We start from the raw sequence: 23,353 nt of genomic DNA on the forward strand, positions 1-23,353 counted from the left end.
CTCTGCATGCCCAACAAGCTCCCCAGTGTTGGCAAGGCCACCACGCTGCTGATCCTCAGACCATGCTGTGAGTAGGAGGCTCCAGAGCACATGGATGTCACTGTGTCTTCTATGAACTTTCAGCCCTGGCTGGTGGCATCGCAAGAAAGGACAGTTCGACTGTAGCAGAATGGTGGCCAGGAGGCTAACATGACACCCACGTAGGCAGCTCCTGCCAACCTGACTGGATCCAGGAGTTGTTTTCAGAAAAACTAGAAAAATGGCAGATTGCACGTGACTTTTAAATTCTTGCTAAATATCATTTTTCTCAGTCTAACTTCTTAGGATACCAGGTGGCTATAAAACCAAGATGGCTCTCCCCAGCGGACACCTGGGAAGCTGCTGGGTTGCGATAGGACACAGGGCCATCTGCCACAGCAGATGCCAGCCTCCTCCGATGAGCCACGAAACTGGGAAAGGATGTGGTCTCAGGTTAGGAGGACAAGGATACAGGCAGGATGAGGAGGTAGAAGCAACTTTCCAGGTTAAGAGAAGAGCTGGACCAAGCCCCCAAGGTAGGAGGAAGGGTGGAGTGTGGAGGAGACGCTGTTTGCCTTGTTCATGCCGCTCCTTCAAGTCTCCACTCAGAGGACCCCCCCACAGGCTACCCTGTTGAAAACAGCCTCCTTCTGCACCTGCCAGGCTCACCTCTCTCTCACCCCTGCGACATCGCACTCATCGCCTCCAGAGATCCCACCAGACAGCTGAAGAAAAAACTTCCAAAGTGGAAGACACTGCATACACAGGGCCCTGAGGTCAGCGGAGCTGCCAGAATGCAGTGAATGGGGCTGCGTGTCCAGAAAGGCCCGCGGAGAGGACCCTGGGGACCCTGAGCCAGCTACCCCAGCCAAGTGGTGCCCAGCGGTGAGCACCCATTTCTCTGCACATCTGGGGGTCCACCAGGGCAGCCCTCCCCCATGGGTGTCCCTCTGGGGCCCAGCCACACAGCCCCTGGGCCCATCATTGTCCCTGTGACAGGGGAGGGGCAGGAGGGCAAACCTGACCACCTAGAGTCGGGTCTGCTGCCACCCCACAGCCAGGGCACATCTGCGAAGAAGTCCGCATCACAGGGAGGGAGGACTCGACGGCCTCAGGCAGGCTGTGGCAAAAGGACCTGGGTGTTCTACCGCCACCCAGCAGGGAGGGAAACACGAGCAGGGACAGTCATCCATTCCTCCACAGCAAGCAGGATGGGGCAGCCAGCAGGTGGCGGGAGGAGAGGCTTGAGTGGAGGTGTGAGGAGTTCTCTCTCTAGCTGAGGGCCGAAATGGAGGCAGAAAGCCCTGGCCAAAATATATCCAATGAGGACATGGGCTCACTGAAGCCTGCTGTGTGCCGGGCAGCTGGAACACCAGAGAAGCCGAAACACTTAAGCCCTGCCTCGGGGCCCCGCAGCATGGAGCCGTGGTCTCCGCTCTGACAGCCTGCAGGAACGGCAAGGCGGGCTCGGTTTCAGCCCTGTGGTTCTCCTCGCACTCGTGTGCATGGACAGCAGGAGGGGCGGAGAGGGAGCAGGAGCCTCTGGCCCCGGGGACGGCCGCTGGGGACATCACAGGAGTGGGAACAGCCACTCGGACCAGGTGTGGACAGAGAGCTCCCTGGCAGAACTACACGCCCACGTGGTGTTCAGAGCAGGGGCTGGGAGGGAGGCGGACAATCTGTGCCTCACTGAAGCTGTAAAAATAAGGCAGCCGGATGATGAGTCAAAGGAAGCTGGCTGGCTTCACGCCCTTCAGGAAGAAAGGAACGGCAACCCACCTCTTCCCATCCTACTTAAACCCTGCAGGTGTCACGTCTCAGATCTCCCGACAGCAACAGCAAAATGAGATGCTCCGAGAAAGCAGCCTTTGGGAAAGCAGTCTGTTTTATAAAAGGAACACAGCGTAACCAGGAATTCCCGTCTGTGGAGAAGTGAACAAGTTGTCAGAGCGTGTCAAGCAGACGCTGCAGGCAACAGGCAGAGGGGTTCCTGAGCTGGGCAGGGCTGGGCGGAGGGCCTGCTATCCTGCAGGGTAACTGGAGGCACCTCTGGATCCCAGATAACAGAATAAAAGTAACCAGCTGTCAGCGGGGTACCTGACAGCTTGGCTCAGATACCCTCTTCATAGCGCCGGGGAAGTTTACAAAAGGACAGTGATTAAAGACCTAAAAGGAAATTTCTCCTATTCAAAAGTTCATAGGAACATAAATAGCAAAAACTAAGCACATATAACCAGAAAAGAAGTATAAAGCTACTAAATGGGTCAGATCCCGGCGCATAACTTCTTTCGAATTTAGTTTTTCATCTTTAGGCTGTGGCATTCGAACCAAGTCACATTTTAACTTTCCTTTTAGTTCTGAAACTCTATGATTCATTAAAAAACATTTTGCAAGAAATCCCCCAAAATGTCAAAACTAAAGCCAAGAAACTGAAGACCTGGGTGGAATGCACTAAGGAATAGAAATTGTACTAGCTCTGGGTCATGCCCTCTACCTGGGAAATGAGCACCCTTAAAATGGAGAGGTCGGAGCGTGCAATAAAATTGCGGTCCGTGCACAGAATGTTCTAGTCTTAACTGACAAAACAGATATCAATAAACCACCCAGACAGGATGGAACCCACCTAAGAATTTCAAGCAAATTCACGGGCAGGATTGTGGAGCTGTTGACCACGATGTGAAACTAGTTGTTGTAACAGCTGCTGTGTTAGATTCAGAGCAGTCAGGTCGCTAATACCAGGCTCCTTCCAAGACTCAGAGGGGACTCTAGGATACCGCTCACTGGTCGTTGCTCCCTTCCCTACTCACCAAGCTGGCGGAATCGACAAATGAAGCACGGAATGGAGAAAGCTCAAATCTGCACAACATACGGAGATAAAGGCAGGATGGATTCTACACCAGGAGCCAGCTCTGATTATCAGAGTTCTTTGAGGGTCTGGGGAAAGAGGAGAGAGTCACTCTTCAGGCTTTGGAGTTACCTTTGGCAAGTGTCCACACCAAACGCCTACTGTAGGCAAGTAAAGAACAGTTGATGGGATTCCATGGTCGTCCAGTGGTTAAGAATCGGCCTTCCGCGATGCAGGAAGCTGGGTTCAATTCCTGGTCAGGAAACTAAGATACCACATGCCACAGGGCAGCTAAGTCTGCATACCACAACTACTGAAGCCCACGTGCTCCAAAGCCCATGCACGACAACCAGACCAAGCACAGCAGCGAAAGAGCCCCATGATACAATGAAGATCCTGCCACTAAGACCCCAAGCAGCCAAATAAACAAAAAATTTTACACAGACAAAAAGCTGTTGAGTCTCTATAAGATTAAGGGACTACTTGAAATGGATAAAGAATTGAATTTCAATATAGGAAAGTCAAGCAATAAAAAATAGAGTTATTCCTTTGCAAAAAGTAGGAGTTCTCAGAGCCCAAGAGCGGCTGATCTTGGTGAGAAATCTTATAAAGAGATTTGAAGAGCTATGCACACAGTGAACAGTTGTCTTGGGATGAGCCCAAGACGTTCTAAGGAATTTGTGCCTGCTGGGAAGCCCTTCTAAGGAGTAAAACAGCAAATCAATGGGATAGAGACTTTTTGAAGCTAGGCAGAAATTAGTACAGGAAATTCAGTGCTGGTAAGTTTAAATTCAAGTACCTTAAAAACAAACCCTTGTAGAACAACAGCCTGGGAATTAACTGTAAACTCAACAGGAGACCTTGGGAATTATTTGCTTCCCTGAGAACTTTAAGGCCAATGCAGGGCAAGAGCATCAAAGATAATGCTGTGCCAGTTCAGTTCAGTCACGCAGTTGTGTCCGACTCTTTGCGACCCCATGAATCACAGCACACCAGGCCTCCCTGTCCATCACCAACTCCCGGAGTTCACTCAAATTCATGTCCATCGAGTCAGTGATGCCATCCAACCATCTCATCCTCTGTCATCCCCTTCTCCTCCTGCCCCCAATCCCTCCCAGCATCAGGATCTTTTCCAATGAGTCAACTGTTCGCATGAGGTGGCCAAAGTACTGGAGTTTCAGCTTTAGCATCATTCCTTCCAAAGAACACCCAGGAAGCCCGGTGTGCTGCAGTCCATTGAGTCGCAAAGAGTCGGACATGACTGAGCAACTGAACTGACTGCACTGAAGAGTGGCCGGGGACTTTGGCTTTTCACTGCTGCATCCTCTAGGCCTAGAACAGTGCCTGGAACAAAATGGGTGTTGCTAAGGCTGCTCATTTCTCATCTAACATCCACGTTTTCCTTCTTTCTCAGTATCAGAGTCCCCGTATTGCCAGGTCTAACGGTGGTGCCAGCTATAAAGGTTCACCTGTAGACTCCCTGTCAATAGAAGTGGTCAAGTCATGAGATGGAGCTTCTTGGAAAACATTTTGAAGAAAGCTTACTCCATTAAAAAAGCATGCCCTTTGGCCCTTGGGCCATCCTCATTCCTGCTGCTCGGAACATGAATGCAATGGCTGGAGCTGCAACAGCCAGGATTGTGTCCACAATATAAACTTATCTGCAGGACCCACTCTAGGAAGGACCTGTGTCTTTGGTACCAGGTCGAGACTGCCTACCTCTGCAGAGAAAAATAAGCCTCAACCTTGTTTCAGCTCTACGATTAGTGTTACATTTTCATTGTGTGTTTGCGTGCTCAGCTGCTTCAGTCATGTCTGACTCTTTGTGACTCTACGGACTATAGCCCTCCAGGCTCCTCTGTCCATGGGATTTTCCTGGCAAGAATACTGGAGTGGGTTGTCATGCCCTCCTCCAGAGGATTTTCCTGATCCAAGGGCTGAAACCATGTTTCTTATGTCTCCTGCATTGGCAGGTGGTTCCTTTACTGCTGAGCCACCAGGGAAGCCCCATTTTTTAATTGTAGCCAAATCTAATTCTGATATATGGGTGTGCAGTATACACATACATAAATATATTGTATATATTTACAATGTATACAGTGGATAAATGTACATGTGTCTTTCTTTTAAATTTTCAACTTCCAAAAACTTTTTCAAAACATACCTCGTTACTTTTCCCATTCCAAATCTCTAAGCAGTTTTTAAGCAGGGGTTAGTTGATTGTGAAGATCAAACTAGTTTTCAAGCCACTGAGTCGATGATGCTTCCATCTGTGTCAGCTAAATCTACACAGAGCAGAACAAGTAAGAGTTCTGGAATCCTCACTCAGTCACTTACCTGCTAGCTGTCCCACCTGAAACACCCTGCTTAACGCTCACTGAGCCTCAGTTTTACCACCAGTAAATCAAGTCAACATTGTAAACAGATGCTTCGTAAATATTTATTGCAGTTGTTATGACATGAATTCTAAAGCAAACTAAGATGTTTTAGGAAAATGCCAATGGCTGTCTGTGAACCAACGCTGGGAATACCACTTGGACAACCTGATGGACCGTGACAACTCCCATGCTGCGGTGCTTGGAGGAAAAGAAGATGAGTCACATGGAGAGACCTCCTCTGAATGGCAGCTCCTGGGACTCAGTGGGACTACTTAAGTTGAACTGATAAATGCGGCTGGACCAAAGAATGACTCACCCAGGGACTGAACGCCCCTGACGCTTTCCACGTCTCTGTTTCCTCCTCTTCTCTTCATTTCTTCCCCGTTCTTCACTTCCTCTCTGTAACGTGCAGCCTCTGCTTTTCTGGCTCACGTGGTAGAAAAACATGACTGTAGAGAACCCTCTAAGTCACATGTTACTGATTCCACCAGCCAGGAGGAAACAGTCCTCCACGTCCACGTTTACAGGGAGGAGACTCGGGGTCAGCTTAGCAATGTGCCCTCCGTGCCCTCAGGAACTATACGGTCAGGGCGGGGTGGGTGAGCCCCACTACAGGAACCCAGCCAGTACTAATAACAACGTGGACAGAGAGAGGAACAGCGCCCCCCACTCAAGGGACAACCGGAGAGAAAAGCAAAGCTTTCATCAGGAGAACTGAAGTCACATTTTCTCTGAGTGAACAGAGACTCTGAGCCAGAACCAAGGAAGAAGTCCAAGTGGCGAGCTAAATTGTGTGAAATGCTAACTCTTCAAAAAGCCATCGTCCCAACCTAACCCGGTGACACGTCGGGCTGGTAACTGGGTATAATTGAGAGATGAACCCGAATGAAGGCACCCTGGCCATTGCATGGACAATTCAGAGAACAGAGACTTGCAGGTGAATAGAGCGCTGGCAGTGATCAAATAGTTTGCTAAATATTCAGATAGCATTTCCCTCAAAGTACAAATCCTCATGATGGATTGAATATACGAAAAAAAAAATAATGTCTCTCATCAGCCACTTTTAACGTATGTCATCCTGGAAAATAAAAAGTCTGTCTGTGGATTTCTTTTTCTGCAAGGGTTGCTTTGAAGATGACGTGCAGCCCCGTTACCAGGGACAGGGGTACCGGTCCCCAGGGGCTTACTTGGCTGTTCCCCTAACTCCTCCGTAAGTCTCTTCCTTTGGGAAGGAAAAAGATAACTGCATGTCATCCCTAGAATATAAACACACGGCTTCCTCACTCATCACTCCACAGGTAGGTTTACTGCATGAGCCCAGCAGTGCCATCCAGCCTATGTCACAGCTCAGCGTCCTTGGTGACTGAGGCTCTGACGCCTCTGTGGAGGCTGGAGCACCGTCACCCATCACCTGGGGCAGAAAGAGTTAGCAGCTGCAGAAGAAACTCTGTAAGGGAGGCTAAATCTTTCTAGATGGACCTTTTCTTTTTTTCTTGACGCTGATAGAAGCTTTATGGGTTTCTTAGCACCCAAATTAAAATGAGGGGTAAGTCTCCCTGTGACATCTGCTGCTGGGGGGAAACAGAATAAGAAACAGTTTTGAAGTAAATGCCTTTGACACTGAGAGATGCTGGGGGACCTGAATTCAGGTGAAAGGAAGAGGGTATCCTGTTTAGAGCTGCTCTCAGTGAGTACCTGATGATCCCGCAGCCAACGCAGCAGGGTGGAGCTCGCTGGGGGCTTTGAGGGTGTGCAGACCTGGGCTTGTATTTCAGTTCTGGCCCTTAGGACCTGCAGGGCCTGGGGAAATTTTCCTAATTTCTCTGGGTTTCTGCTTCCTCTTCTGCAAAATGGGGATCATCTCCTGTCCATGACTGTGAGAATTAGTGATGCCACATGAAGACCTGGCACCAAGCCCCACACAGAGTAGCATCTCAAATGAAGGACATCTCGAGTTATTATGAATGTCCTTGAAGTAACATAATACATCACCAGGCTTTCAAAAGAGCTTCTGCTTCTTTGTGTTTCTTCACGTTTCCTCACAGGTATTAATGATGACCCATCCATCAGTGGCTCAAGGGGAATTTGTATAAGCCTTTAAGCTCAGCCTCCCCAGTTGCGCTGCTCACAGTGGGGACATCTGTCAAGCTGGTAGAACTGCCGAGTCCTGGGCCTCACCCCAGATCTCAGCAGAGGGGGGCCCAGGACTCTGCATGTTAACTGAGTTCTACATGTGAACTTGGGAGGATTTCTAGTCAATTCGCAACAGGTTTTTTTTAATTCACTGGAGATTTGTTTAAAGGCAGTCAAAGAAGACAGGACAGTGGTGTTTCAGCTGGTGAAGACTGTTTAATAATGGGCAGAGGAGGTACCCTTTCTCTAAGGGCAGGAACGGTAGGAGTACTCTTTGGTGTTGTTCAGTCACTAAGTCTGTCTGACTCTGTGATCCCATGGACTATAGCCGGCCAGGCTCCTCTGCCCATGGGATTTCCCAGAAAAGAATACTGGAGCAGGTTGCCATTTCCTTCTCCAGGGGATCTTCCCAACCTAGGGATAGAACCCATGCCTCCTGCATTTCCTACACTGGCAGGCAGACTCTTTACCAGTGTTCCACATGGGGGATCCAGTACCCTTGGTACCATGGTAGTAATTAGAGCAAGGTATTATTCTACTGGTTTATAAAGTCTCTCGGTAGAGGAAGGGGGTGATTCAAGACTGAATACTCTTTAATCAAGCCTTTTTTGCTTTCTCTATTGCCTCTAAAAAAGAAGGGGGAAAATGAACTTATTTAGATAGTAGGGAGCCATGCCTACATCCAGTGATGGGCTGAGTAACAGGGCTGATCAAGCTCCAAGTTTTCAGTCTCACATGATCTTGTGAGATCACAGATTTTCTATCCCAGCCATTTGTCCTGACACATGTATATACTTGATGACAGAAGGGATGGGGTAAGAAGGATACGTAATTCATTCTAAACTTATCCACTCAGCAAATACCCACGGAGCACCCGCCGTCAGAGAGGCTGTGTGCCAGGACAGGGGTTAGAGAGGAGCACTCACCTCGGCAGTTTGTGCCCTCAAGGAGCTCACAGGCTTGCGGGTGCCGGGCCAACTATCAGCCAAAGTGCGAGCAGGGCGCAATCAGGGTGCAGTGGGCGTGAAGGGAAAAACAGCAAACCTGCCTGGGTAGCGCAGGGGTCCAGCCAACTCCTGAACCCTGGGCTCCAGGCGCTAAGGCAGATTCCATGTCAGGTCAATAGCATTATCTCTAGTCAAAGGACTGCATCATTATCACAGTGGTTTGAGTGGAAGGCAAATAAAGTTGCCTGTGGCTCCTCTAATCCCTACCTCTTTGCTCAACATTATAAGAAAACCCTCCTACTTGATGGAGATCATGTCTCCCCGACACGGGAAATCATGCTCCTATGAATCACTCCACACCCCACAGCCACTGTTTTTCATCACATATAAGCTTTGATTTCCAGCTGGGTGTTGATAAGACAAAACTGTTCCCTAATGCTTAAGTAATTGAGTGGAAAATAGTTGACAAAAAATGAAAAGGTTGATTTTGATTATACATAGAATCTCTTCTCTTAGGAACAAAATGTGTTTGAATAGGCATGAGTCATTTCTACAGGGTTGTAAGATGATTGATTTATTTATGTAGTTGTTTTTTTTAATTGATTTTTTTGGGTGCTGAAATCCAAGATTGATATGTTTTAAAATAATACCTTTGTTAATATATGGAAAAACCAATACAATATTGTAAAGTAATTAGCCTTCAATTAAAATAAATAAATTTATATTAAAAATAAATAAATAAAATAAAATAATACCTTTACTGGCTTTGTACATGTATATTATAAAAATTCAAGAAACACACCGAAAAACAGCTCTTTACTCAAATTCTCTTACTCAACAATAACTAGTATTAATATATCATGAACTTCAATTCAAATATCTCTATTTACAAATTATAATTGGATGAAGGAATAGATGAATGGACAAAATATCCTCATAATAATGGAATCATGTTATATTTCCTTTTAAAATAAAAATACATTTTCCGTGGATTGAATAGAAGGCAAAAGAAACTGAAGCAAAAATAAAAGAAATAGTGAAATTCATAGATCTTTCCTCATTCGTAAGAGATTGCTCTGAGGATAAGAAAAAAGACCATGAGTACTATTAAAAGGCTGTCTTATAATTACTTGTTTCAATTTTAGACATCTTTGAAAACTTTGCCATAAAAGATTAAGTGACCAGCATACATTGACTCTCTTCCGCTTTTCTTCACTCCACCTCTCGATTTTTTGGGAGCTTTAATTTTGTTTGCTTAGTCAAGATATATACATATACATTCTGTTCTGCAGTCATTCTTTCCTTGGTTGCTGTTTTTTGTTTAATTTTGGCTCTGCTTTTAAACTAACTAAATCCTCACCAGTGGTTTATCTCGTGGTGGAATAGATTTCTTCATCATCATGATATATAACATTGATTACAGCAAACGTGTGTATATACAGCTTTCCTACGAGCCAGGCACTATTCCCAGCACTGTGTGCATATTAATTTTTTTTTCAAACTTTAAACTTTCTATTTTGTGCTGAGTGAAGTCTCTCAGTCGTGTCCGACTCTTTGCGACCCCATGGACTGTAGCCTACCAGATTCCTCCATCCATGGGATTTTCCAGGCAAGAATACTGGAGTGGGTTGCCATTTCCTTCTCCAGGAGATCTTCCCGACCCAGGGATTGAACCTGGGTCTCCCACATTGTAGGCAGACGCTGTACCATCTGAGCCACCAGGGAAGCCCATTTTGTGTTGGGGAATATCCAGTTAACAGTGTGGTAGGAGTTTTAGGTGAACAGTGAAGGCCTCAGCCATACATATACGTGTGTCCATTCCCCCCTAAACCCCCTCCCATCCAGGCTGCCACACAGCATCGAGTAGATTTCCGTGTGATCTACATGTCCACGCTATTCCATGTCCTCATTTGTGATCCATTTTGAATACAGCAGTGTACATGACCTACCCAGACTCCTTAACTATCCCTTTCCCTCGGCAGCCATACGTTCATTTTCTAAGTCTGTGAGTCTCTTTCTGCTTTGTAAGTTCCTCTGGATCATTTCTTTACAGATTGTTCATATAAGGGATGTCATATGATATTTCTCCTTCTCTGTCTGAATTATTTCACTCAGCATGACACTCTCTAGGTCCATCCATGTAGCTGCAAATGGCATTATTTCACTCTTTTTAATGGCTGAGTAATAGTCCCTTGTATATTACATGTTAATGTATTAAATCCACAAAAACAACCCAGTGACATGGGGACCATTGCTATCCCCAAATTACAGATGAAGAGACTAAGGCACAAAAAGTAACGTGCATGAATTACACAACCAGTAAGTGGCAAGGCCAGGATTCAAACCCAGGTAGTCTGCCTTCAGAATCTATGTCCTGGAAGGCTTTCTTCAAGAAGCTTCATGGATGTTTTAGTCTCTGAGCTCTTTTGCTTTTATCCGTGAATGATGATTCGACTGAATAAAAAATTCTAGCTCACTGCTCTTTTCCTCTGTTAGATGGTTTCCTACTTTTCTCTGGCATTGGGAAGAGATGAAGAGAAGTCTAAGGACCCCTGGATTTTTTTTCCCTTTTGCTTTTTCTGTTGGATATCTGAAAAATGCTTTATCTTTGATGTTGAATCTATTTATCATTATATGACTCAATACTGTCCCTTCTATATCAAGTTTGCCTTGTATACACACTATGATCTTTCAGATAGCTGATTCATCTCCTCCCTCACTTCAGGAAAATTTTCCTGTAGTATGTTTTCCAATATTTTTTTGTTTCACTTGTTGGATTCTTACCAAGAATATCAAAGATCTTTATACTGAATTGTCTTTGAATTCCTTAACTTTATCTAATTTTTCCCTCTGCATTAGTTGTAATTATTTCAAGTTTTCACATGTTATTAATATGATTTTTAACTATTTGTACAACCTCTTTGTAACAGATACTTGAAATTTTATTTCATCCCTTTCAGCTCTTCAATATCCCATTTCATATAGTTTTGCTGTTTTGTCATGTTATTTTGACCTCATTTTATTTCATCTCTGCTCTTATTAAGTTACTATAATATATAGTTCAGTGTGCTTTCAAGAAATCTGTTTGCATTTTGGTTTTGGGTTCTTCCAGACAGCATTATTCATCTGTCTTTAACATGTATTTTTCCATAGTTTATCACATTTCCCTTTGTTTATTATTTTCCTTTAGTTTATTTGACTATGCCATTTCTTTCCATCTTATCTATGCCTAATATGAGTGATTCTGACTGTCTGTTGCTTTAACGGAATACAGTACAGGTGAGTTTTCCTCGACATCCTCCCTGCCTCATTCAGAAGGCACTTCTGTCTTCTCCACTGGGAACCACAATTTGAGGACTGGGTGTTATTTTCAAGTCCTTTTTTGTAGCTTAAAGGTACGGATGAGGAAGGGGGACAATTCAGCTGGGCCTGGGTGGAGCCCTTGCTTGGGGCCCACAGTCTCGCTCCTTTCAGAGATGCAGCAAACGATCTTTAATCAAAGCCCAGTCCACTGAACCAATAGTGTAGAGTATTTCGCTGGGCTTCAGCTTGTTCCTGCAGCTCGATGTGCTGACCTGGAAGCTCTTCCTGCCTCAGTCAAAGCCCCAGGGTCAAACACTGGGGCCTCTTCTCTCAAAAACTTTCCCTGTAATTGCTTACTCTCCCCCACTCCTCAATCTGTTCCTCTTGAAGTTGGAGTGTATTAATGAGAATCCACAGGATTTCATTGTTTGGCCATTTCTCCTTTCCATGGCCTTAGGGGAATAGAAATGGATGATGCAAGTTAGAGAGCCCACTCAGTTCCAACAGCAAGTTCTTTTTCTTTTTGTTGATCTCACTTGGCAATGTTTGCAGCACAAAGTTGTTCCTCTTTCCTTGTTTAGTGCTAGTCAACAGCACTCAGTCTCTCTCTCAAAAGAAAATTCCCCATGTCCTTTGAGCAGTCACTCCCACTTCCGCCCTCAAGCCAGCCCCTTGCAACCACCTGTCTGCTTTCTGTCCCCACAGATTTGCCTATTCCAGGCATTTCACACACGTGCCATTGTGCAATAGGTATCCTTTTGTGTCTGGCTTCTTTCACTTAACATTTTCAAGGTTCATCCTTATGGTGAAAGTGAAGTCGCTCAGTCATGTCCGACTCTTTGCGACCCCTTGGACTGTAGCCTACCAGGCTCCTCTGACCATGGGATTCTCCAGGCAAGAATACTGGAGTGGGTTGCCATTTCCTTCTCCAGGGGAACTTCCCAACCCAGGGATCAAACCCAGGGATCAATCCCGGGTCTCCCGCATAGGAGGCAGACGCTTTAACCTCTGAGCCACCAGGGAAGCCTGAAACAGAGCTTCCTTATGGAAGCTGATGTCAAATTTTCATACCAATAACCCTTGACTGTAGCCCAATAACCTTTGATTCTACGGATACACTAGTTTGTTTGTGGCCCCTACCCTCCTCTTCAAAGTTATCAGTGTAGCTTCTGTCTCTGTTTCAGTTATCACATCTCTTTCTCTTCTCAGCCAGAAAAGTTTTGCCCTTTAATCTAATCTAGTCATGTGATTAGATTGAGAACACTTGGGTAACCCAAGATAACGACTCATTCAAAGATCCTAAGCTTAACCACATCTACAAACTCATATTTAGGGGTATGTTTCAGTATATTCTGTAACAAGTTATGGGGACGATGGTGTGGACATCTTTGGAGAGCAGCATTTTTCTGTCTACCATAGATAAATAAGCCAATAGTGATGATAATAATGATAATGGCCAACATTTCCTCAGAAATTACTATGTGCTAAGAGTTTTATCTGAATTAACTTAGTTAGTCCCTACAATATCCCTGTGAGATAAGACTATCATTACTCTCGTTTATGAATGAGCAAGATGCTGAAGCAAGAAGTGAAATGACTTGTCTGAGGTCTCACAGAAGGACTTCCCTCGTGGTCCAGTGGTTAAGAATCCACCAGCCAACGCAGGGGACATGGGTTTAATCCCTGGTCCGAGAAGATTCCACAGGCCTCGGGGTGACAAAGCCCACGTGCTGCAGCTACTGAAGCCTGTGTGCCGAGGGCCCATGCTCTGCACAAGAGAAGCCGCCGCAATGGCAGGCAGCCTCCACTCACCGCAACTAGAGAAAGCGCAACGAAGGCCCAGTGCGGCCAACTATAAAGAAAAAAAAAGGTATATAGCAAAGTGAATAATTTCCCCTGGAATCTAGTTCCAGATCCTGTACGGTTAAAAAGTGGTCCTTCTACTTAATAAGATTTGAACACTTACCCTCAAGGATAAGGTCTTGCCTTAGGTCTTAGCTGGTCCTCCCACTACTCAGGCTGTGCGCTAGGGAGGGACATGGTCCCACGGGCTGGGCTCCAGGTACTGGAACTCCACCAAGCATAGTCAAGAGCCCATAAAATGTGACTTCTGGCATGATATTTGGGGTTATCTTTGTATATAGGCACTGTTTAAGAAAATATAAGAAAATATGAAAATATGTAACAGCATCAAGGTACACTAAATATTGGGACTTGTTTAAAAAATATATCTTATTGATCAGTATATTTTTATATTTAAATTGTGATAGTTCTACAGTCCCTTATCCCTGAACTTCATAAAGCACTGAAGATAGGCTTCAGGTTTTTTATTGCGGGTTCTTTTTTTTTTTTTTGGTAAGTTTGTGACAAACTAATTTGGCGGCAAAACTTGACCTGCACTGGCCTAGGACTATTTATAGTCTTTCTTTAACCCATTAGTAGTGAACATTCCCATACTTAACTGCAGAATGATCAAAGTGCTTGATTATAGGGTGTTGCCCCAGACTCTGCTGGGGAGGTTATTATCTGGTAGATACATCCTATTACCTGAAATATCTGACTTCCAAGACACATTTGGCCCCAAGGTTTGAAATAGATGTTTGTGGAGCTGTAGGAGATATATGTGCTAGAAATGCTGTTCATTTAGTCTATAATCAGTACACATGAGTCTATTAACACCTTGTAATAAGTTCCCTCACCTGCACACCAAGCATGCTGGCCTGCTTTGCAGGTTTACCCGGGGTCTTTGTCCTCATTTAAAATGTCTGAGCCCCTAATCTAGGAGCTAGCTCATCTCCTAGAGGCTTGTTTAAAATAAATACTATGTGAGTCCAATATACTTAATGGAAACATTTCAACATAATAAGAAGCCAGCATGATCCAGCTCCAGAATAACACAGGATGTCTTATAAGCCCCGTGTGGATTAGAGAGAAGAGGAAAAGCAGGTTGTTAATTATGGCGTGCTTTAAAGAGAGTGACAAAAAGTCCTTCCCTGGCTTGAGAGGCTCTTAGAAAGGCTGATCCTGTGAAGCGTGGCAGAGAAAGAGCTGACTGGAAGCCCATGAAGTCTGGACACTGGTGTTCCCTACCATCTCATGCTGGGCATCAATACACAGGATACTTGCTGGGCTGGGCCTCTGTTTACTCATCTATGAAAAGACATGGTTTGATGAGTTCAGGAAAGCTAGAGCTGATAGTGGGAAGGAACATCCTTTCATGTGGCAGATAGGTCTTTAAGAACACAAATTCAAACCGCACTTTAGAACCTCATTTTTTAACCCAGGTTAGCTGCCTGTCAAATAAAACGCATGTTTTATATAGATAAAATGCAATGTATGTACCAACCATGAGGTCGTAAATATATGCTCACTTAATGCATGCCACAAGTAATAAATAACCAAAAGAATCAATAGTTTATCAAATGTTCATCTGAGATCAGTAGGAGACAATTCCCTCTTGATTTTTCTGGAACTGGCTTTTGAGAAGTCAACCCCATTGGTTGACACCAATGATTAATTCATTAATTTAGTTCTGCTCTGTGCCGGGTCCTGTCCCAGGGAGAGGGAGGGAGCAAAGGAAGCTGTGGATTTTGCATTTATGGGCTCATAAAGAGAATCCCTGGAGAAGGCAATGGCAACCCACTCCAGTACTCTTGCCTGGAAAATCCCATGGACGGAGGAGCCTGGTGGGCTGCAGTCCATGGGGTCACTAAGAGTCAGACATGACTGAGCGACTTCACTTTCACTTTTCACTTTCATGCATTGGAGAAGGAAATGGCAACCCACTCCAGTGTTCTTGCCTGGAGAATCCCAGGGACAGCAGAGCCTGGTGGGCTGCCATCTATGGGGTCACACAGAGTCAGACACGACTGAAGCGATTTAGCAGCAGCGGCAGCGGCAGCAATGCTGTTGTTGTTAAGTCGCTAAGTCATGTCCAGCTCCTTGTGACCCTAGACTACAGCACTCTAGGCCTCCTTTTCCTTCAATATCTCCTGGAGTTTGTCTAAGTTCATGTCCATTGAATCAGTGATGCCATGCAACCATCATCCTCTGTCATCCCCTTCTCCTTCTGCCTTCAATCTTTCCCAGCATTAGGGTCTTTTCTAATAGGTTGGCTCTTTGCATCAGGTGGCCAAAGTATTGGAGTTTCAGCTTCAGCATCAGTCCTTCCAATGAGTATTCAAGGTTGATTTCCTTTAGGATTGGCTGGTTTGATCTACTTGCTGCCCAAGGGACCCTCAAGAGTCTTCTCCAATACCACAATTTGAAAGCATCGATTCTTCAGTGCTCAGCTTTCTTTATGGTCCAACTCTCACATCTGTACATGACCGCTGGAAAGACCATAGCTTTGACTATACGGACCTTTGTCGGCAAAGTGATGTCTTTGCTTTTAAATACACTGTCTAGGTTTGTCATAGCTTTCCTTCAAGAAGCAATCACCTTCTAATTTTATGGCTGTGGTCACCACCTGCAGTGATTTTTAGAGATCAAGAGGAGAAAATCTGTCACTGCTTCCACCTTAATACTGGGCTCCTAATACTGTGTAACTATACACCTATCACAGCATGAGAGGATCTGTGTCCCTCCCTGGTCTGATGATGACAGAGGAGGCTGTTGATTGGCATGTCAGTGGATCCCTACTCCTTTTTGACGTATCATGAATAACAAAGGTGTAATAATGATAGCAGGAGGCAGGGGATTATTCTGGAAACCAGTTTTGTTTGCTTTTTTCTCCAACAGAATACTGACTTTAATCTTACTGCACATCGCAGTCAGTGGAAAGCTTCGCATTATGATTGCCTCGGCAGCAAACAGGACATCACTCAGCAACCGCCATCAGACCCAACTGGCCACGCACCTGGCAACCAGCTCAGGGCCTCTCAGAGAGCCAGAGGACGGCTGCACGCTGGCCTCCTTGGCAGCGTCTGTGCCCTGCCTGGAGCAAGCAGACAACACCCGCTGCCTCAGAACACAATTCAGGGCCAACCCCAGCGCCCTCTGCATGCACTCCACAGCTGCAGAGGGAGAATCAGGCATGAGTGCCTGGCCAGGAGGCCTCCCTGTGAGGGCTGTCCATTCAGAGGAGCAGATGGAGGCGTGAGGCAGGCTGCCTTTTGGGGGCACGTGGTTCCCTCAGCTCTCTGAACCTCGGGATCTCTGGCAAACGGGGGCTTGGCTGGGCATTTGGGCTTGAGGCCTGCTGAGAAGGAGTCCCTGGCCAGGGCCTGATGCTGGGAGCCCTTCCTTCTCTTCCCCTTCCTTCTCTTCTTTCCTGTGCCCCATCTTACCGGGGAGAACAACAGTGTTTCTGAATCCCAGAACCAGCCCTTTCTGCTAAAAATCAGTTCCTGGGACATGTGCTAGAATGATCTACGCAGGTCAAGGTCACAGTGGTTGGAGAAATGGGCACAGTGCGTATCCAAAGTGCTAATCCTCTCCCTTGGGGCCCCAGGGTCCTTTCTGCTCTGCAGGTGCTGTTCGGGCTGCGCTCCAGGTCCCACCATTAGAAACCTCACTGCAGGGCCTGGGGAATCTCCCCCTGCTCCAGCCCCCCAAGCGCTACAGCCCCCACCTCCCTTCTCTTTTTTCCTTGCTTCAGGGCCCCTCCTCCCTCAGATACCCCAATCCCCTTTTGTTCTATTCTATTCCCCCTCCAAGCCTGAGGCATTTGGTGGACAACTCATTTATTTACTGGAAGCTGAGATGGGTTCAAGGAATCCTGCCTCTGAGGAAGATTCACTTTTTTTTAAGAGACCTCAAGAGGACGGTCCTGCTTACCCCTAAGGAACAAACCACAAACCGTGGGATTTCAGCCTCCAGAGATGGGCCAAGGGAAATCTTTTAGAGTGGGAATAGCTAAAATGAAACCAGAGACAGTTCCTCGATTTGTTGTGCACGCGATTGCTACTGGTTCACTTGCAAAGTAAGGCTAGAAGACCTGGGGGTGGGCGGTGAGGGGAGGGGCGGCAGTAGTGGCTCTGCTCTGCTCTGAAGCTTGCCCTGGGCCTTGCCTGTGACCTTGAATTTCAGTGGCCAGCGGAGGACTCAGAGGGGCCATGTGGTGGGAGCCATGCCCACTCGCTCCTCCCAGATAGTCTACTCTACTGGTGTCCTCGTGGTCGAGAACTTCTCTCTCATTGGTGGTTACTCCAAGCCTAGCTTGTTATGGGGGTCGGAGGTGGGGGGAACCAGGTGCAGTGAGGGGAGGGAGTGACAGAGGCTGAGGTGAAGGATGATGGCGGGGGTCGGGGGGTGCATGGCATAGTAGGGCAGAGAAAGGAAGTAACACGCTGATAAAGAAAGCTGAGCACTGAAGAATTGATGCTTTTGAACTGTGATGTTGGAGAAGACTCTTGAGCGTCCCTTGGACTTCAAGGAGATCCAACCAGTCCACCCTAAAGGAAATCAGTCCTGTGTGTTCATTGGTAGGACTGATGTTGAAGCTGAAACTCCAATACTTTGGCCACCTGATGTGGAGAGCTGACTCATTGGAAAAGTCCCTGATGCTGGGAAAGACTGAGGGCAGGAAGAGAAGGGGACGACAGAGGACGAGATGGTTGGATGCCATCACCGACACAGTGGACCTGAGTTTGGGTAAACTCCAGGAGTTGGTGATGGACAGGGAGGCCTGGCATGCTGTGGTCCATGGGGTTGTGAAGAGTCAGACACGACTGAGCGACTGAACTGAACAGAACGTGCTGATGATACCCTCCTTTCAGTACCCTTACCCATCACCCCTGTTGTTTAACTACATCACATCAGTTGGATAAGGATGTGCCGAGAACAGAGATGAACCCGAAAGGTGGTTCTACTAAACAAGTTTTAAAGAAGAATCTGGTCCCCGGTATAATATATACATGGACTTGAGCACATATGCTCTGTTCATAGCAGGCACTCTTGTATTGGCGATTTGTATTGACGGGAGCCAGTAATATCCACCCTAGGTGGAGACAGGAGTGGCCCACACTGAACTTCAGGGCCCCAGTCAGGTCAGCCCACACCCACTCTGGACAGCCACCATGGGGTGGTCATTCTTTTTACTCAGCCTCCCACCCAGGCTGGAGCTCCACAAATGTTAGGGAAACAGGGACTGAAACTACCCAACCTGGCCAGGCATCACAGTAATCATGTGCCTGAGTTACTTTACAACAGGAGGGCCCGGTAAGGAACATGAAACCAGAGGCACTCAGGAAAGGTCAAAACCAGATGCCACATGTTCTATCCAACCTCCTAGAATTCTCCTCGTTGGAATCCGTCTTGGCTGAGCAATGCGTGCGCCACCAGGAAGGACCCTGAGTCAGAATGATTGGCCAGAGACAACCTGGAAACTAACCCCGTAATCATAAAACGTGAGACTGCGAGCCATGTGACACAGCAGTCCTCCCGTTCCCTTACCTGCTGCTCTCTGCCCTGGGGCCCCTTCCCAATAAAGTCACTTGCTTTTTCAGCACGTGTGTCTCCTCAATAATCCACTGCAGAGAGTTAGACAAGAACTCATTCTCAGGCCCTGGAAGGGGTCTCCTTCCTGCAACACGAGGACCCCAGGGCAAAGGGGTGAGCAGCCCCCTCCCGTGGGCTCTCAGGAGCATGGCAGGCCAGCTTCTCTGCCGTATTTTCGATGGTTTGTTTTCTGCAGGATTTTTCTCTGCTCTGCCAGTCATTCTCTTTGTTTCAGGGAATGACTGTGCTGGATTTATTGGCTATATCTGGAATTTATTTTCTCCAAAGACATTGCTGCAAATGCCTATACTTTCATTCTATCCTGGGATGTAAAGAGATCTGAAACTGACAGGAAATGGAAGAAATTTAAAGCCCAAGAGGGAATGGAGCAGGACAGTGCGCAACATTTGAGTTCTAAGTCTGATCTTCCTATGAAAGGAACAGCACTGTGGCAGAAATAAAGATTTTTTAAATCAATTTTCTTTGCAATCCTGCAGAAAACCTGCATAAGCTCTCTCTTATGGTTGTTGCTGTCATTCAGTAGCTCAGTTGTTTCTGACTCTTTGCGACCCCATGGACTGCAGCATGCCAGGCTTCCTAGTCCTTCACCATCTCCCCAAGCTTGCGCAAACTCGTGTCCATCGAGTCGGTGATGCCATCCAACAACCTTGTCCTATGTCATCAGCTTCTCCTCTTGACTTTAATCTTTCCCAGCATCAGGGTCTTTTCTAATGAGTTAACTCTTCACATCAGGTGACCAAAGTACTGGAGCTTCAGCTTCAACTTCAACATCAGTCCTTCCAATGAATATTCAGGACTGATTTCCTTTAGGATGGACTGGTTTGATCTCCTTGCAGTCCAAGGGACTGTCAAGAGTCTTCGCCAACACAACAGTTTGAAAGGATCAATTCTTCAGGGCTCAGCCTTCTTTATGGTCCAACTCTCCATACATGACTACTGGAAAAACCATAGCCTTGACTAGATGGACCTTTGTTGGCAAATAAATTTCTCTGCTTTTTAATACATTGTCTAGGTTCGTCTCTTATGGTTAAATGATTGTTTAAATCTCCTCCTTCCGCTCTTTGCCTAACAAAGAAAACTTTGTTAAACTTTGTTAAAAATTTGTGAAAACTTCCAAACCATGCTTCCATCCAGAAAGCAAAATTTTGATTTGTGGAATCTTACTCATTCATTCAGTAAGCCATTTCATGTTTGGTCCAGGAGATCTGGAGATGAATATTTTATTATGGCTTGCCTCACAAGGGTCACAGTCTAATGAGGGTGACTGAATGAAAAATCATAATATTCAAGCCATCAGTTTCAGTTTAGTTGCTCAGTCATGTCCAACTCTTTGCAACCCCATGAACTGCAGCACGCCAGGTCTCTCTGTTCATCACCAACTCCGGGAGTTCACACAAACCCATGTCCATTGAGTCGGTGATGCCATCCAACCATCTCATCCTCTGTCATCCCCTTCTTCTCCTGCCCTCAATCTTTCCCAGCATCATGGTCTTTTCAAATGAGTCAGCTCTTTGCATCAGGTGGCCTAAGTATTGGGGTTTCAGCTTCAAAATCAGTCCTGTCAACGAAAAACTAGGACTGGTCTCCTTTAGGATGGACTGGTCTCCTTTAGGATGGACTGGTCTCCTTTAGGATGGACTGGTCGGATCTCCTTGCAGTCCAAGGGACTCTCAAGAGTCTTCTCCAACACCACACTTCAAAAGCATCAATTCTTTGGCACTCAGCCTTCTTCACAGTCCAACTCTCACATCCATACATGACCACTGGAAAAACCATTGCCTTGACTAGACGGACCTTTGTTGGCAAAGTAATGTCTCTGCTTTTCAAATATTGTCTAGGTTGATCATAACTTTCCTTCCAAGGAGTAAGTGTCTTTTAATTTCATGGCTGCAATCATCATCTGCAGTGATTTTGGAGACCAAAAAAATAAAGTCAGCCACTGTTTCCACTGTTTCCCCATCTTTGCCATGAAGTGATGGGACATCACATCCAAAAAGAAACTCTAAGATTAACCTCAAATCTGTCCATCTCTCTTCAGCAGCATCACTCCCATTAAAGCTACCATCACCTCTTTGGACTACAATGGTAACCTCCAGAAGGGTGACACGGTATTACTGTCACCAAATAGTTTACTTTCTTTTCCTGCAGTGCCCTTCCTTCAAGGAAGTACATTCCTTCCCTCCTGAACTCAGGAGGGACCATGTGACTCTATTCTGACAATAAAATACAAGTGTAAGTGACAGTGACACATCTAGGCAGAGGTTTTAAGAGCCATGGCTTGCTGTGCGCCCTTTCCTGCTATCGTGACCATCAGTGTTCGAGATGGTGGGTGCCCAGATCCTGGAGTGAGTGGTTATGGAGACAGCTCCCAGCTGACCTGCGATGGTTATGTAGCCTAAGTGCAAGGTTTTTGCTGACATAAGCCACAGGGATTTAGGAGTTGTTTGTTATTGCTTTACCCAGCCTATTCTAGCTGATACACCTCCTATATCATTCCCCTGTTTCTATCTTGTCCCGCTCCAATCCAATCTTCAAACAGAAGCCAAAATTATCTTTTAAAAATAAACCAAGCTTGCTGGAAGACTTTTGCTGGGTTTCCATGGCACGTGGAGTAAAATCTGAGCTCCCTCACATGTTTTGGCCCTTGTTTTTTCTGTCCTACTTTTACATCACTAGCTGTTTTCCCAACAGCACCTACTTGCCTCTCTGCACAGGTGTTTCAGCAGCACTGACCTTCTAATGCTCCTAACAGGCCAGGCTCCTTGATTCTGGCCTTTCCATATGTTTTCCCCACTAACTGAAACACTGTTTAATCATTTTTCTTATGGAAGGTTGCTTCTCATACTTCTGATTTCAGTTTAACTGTCATCTCCTCAAAAAGGTTTGCCCTATTTTTTTTTCAATTAAAATTAAGTACCCAGACTGGAATGGGTGAATTTAACTCAGATGACCATTATATCTACTACTGCGGGCAGGAATCCCTCAGAAGAAATGGAGTGGCCATCATGGTCAACAAAAGAGTCCGAAATGCAGTACTTGGATGCAATCTCAAAAACGACAGAATGATCTCTGTTCGTTTCCAAGGCAAACCATTCAATATCACAATAATCCAAGTCTATGCCCCAACCAGTAACACTGAAGAAGCTGAAGTTGAACGGTTCTATGAAGACCTACAAGATCTTTTAGAACTAACACCCAAAAAAGATGTCCTTTTCATTATAGGGGACTGGAATGCAAAAGTAGGAAGTCAAGAAACACCTGGAGTAACAGGCAAATTTGGCCTTGGAATACGGAATGAAGCAGGGCAAAGACTAATAGAGTTTTGCCAAGAAAATGCACTGGTCATAACAAACACCCTCTTCCAACAACACAAGAGAAGACTCTATACATGGACATCAACAGATGGTCAACACCGAAATCAGATTGATTATATTCTTTGCAGCCATAGATGGAGAAGCTCTATACAGTCAGCAAAAACAAGACCAGGAGCTGACTGTGGCTCAGACCATGAACTCCTTATTGCCAAATTCAGACTTAAATTGAAGAAAGTAGGGAAAACCACTAGACCATTCAGCTATGACCTAAATCAAATCCCTTATGATTATACAGTAGAAGAGAGAAATAGATTTAAGGGCCTAGATCTGATAGATAGAGTGCCTGATGAACTATGGAATGAGGTCCATGACATTGTACAGGAGACAGGGATCAAGACCATTCCCATGGGAAAAAAAATGCAAAAAAGCAAAATGGCTGTCTGGGAAGGCCTTACAAATAGCTGTGAAAAGAAAAGAAGCGAAAAGCAAAGGAGAAAAGGAAAGATATAAACATCTGAATGCAGAGTTCCAAAGAATAGCAAGAAGAGATAAGAAAGCCTTCTTCAGCGATCAATGCAAAGAAATAGAGGAAAACAACAGAATGGGAAAGACTAGAGATCTCGTCAAGAAAATCAGAGATACCAAAGGAACATTTCATGCAAAGATGGGCTCAATAAAGGACAGAAATGGTATGGATCTAACAGAAGCAGAAGATATTAAGAAGAGATGGCAAGAATACACAGAACAACTGTACAAAAAAGATCTTCATGACCCAGATAATCATGATGGTGTGATCACTGACCTAGAGCCAGACATCCTGGAATGTGAAGTCAAGTGGGCCTTAGAAAGCATCACTATGAACAAAGCTAGTGGAGGTGATGGAATTCCAGTGGAGCTCTTTCAAATCCTGAAAGATGATGCTGTGAAAGTGCTGCACTCCATATGCCAGCAAAT

The 23,353-nt window shown here is 45.7% G+C and overlaps 1 pseudogene; it reads right to left on the bottom strand.

The window, feature by feature from the left end:
• Positions 1 to 307: 307 nt before the first annotated feature.
• The window catches only part of LOC147354965 (DNA fragmentation factor subunit alpha-like), a 54,243-nt pseudogene continuing 31,197 nt past the window's right edge, over positions 308 to 23,353 (bottom strand).

Source organism: Bos grunniens, chromosome 17, assembly GCF_055505025.1.
Source record: "Bos grunniens cultivar Pamir isolate PY7600 chromosome 17, Bosgru_T2T1.0, whole genome shotgun sequence".
Classification (NCBI taxonomy): domain Eukaryota; kingdom Metazoa; phylum Chordata; class Mammalia; order Artiodactyla; family Bovidae; genus Bos; species Bos grunniens.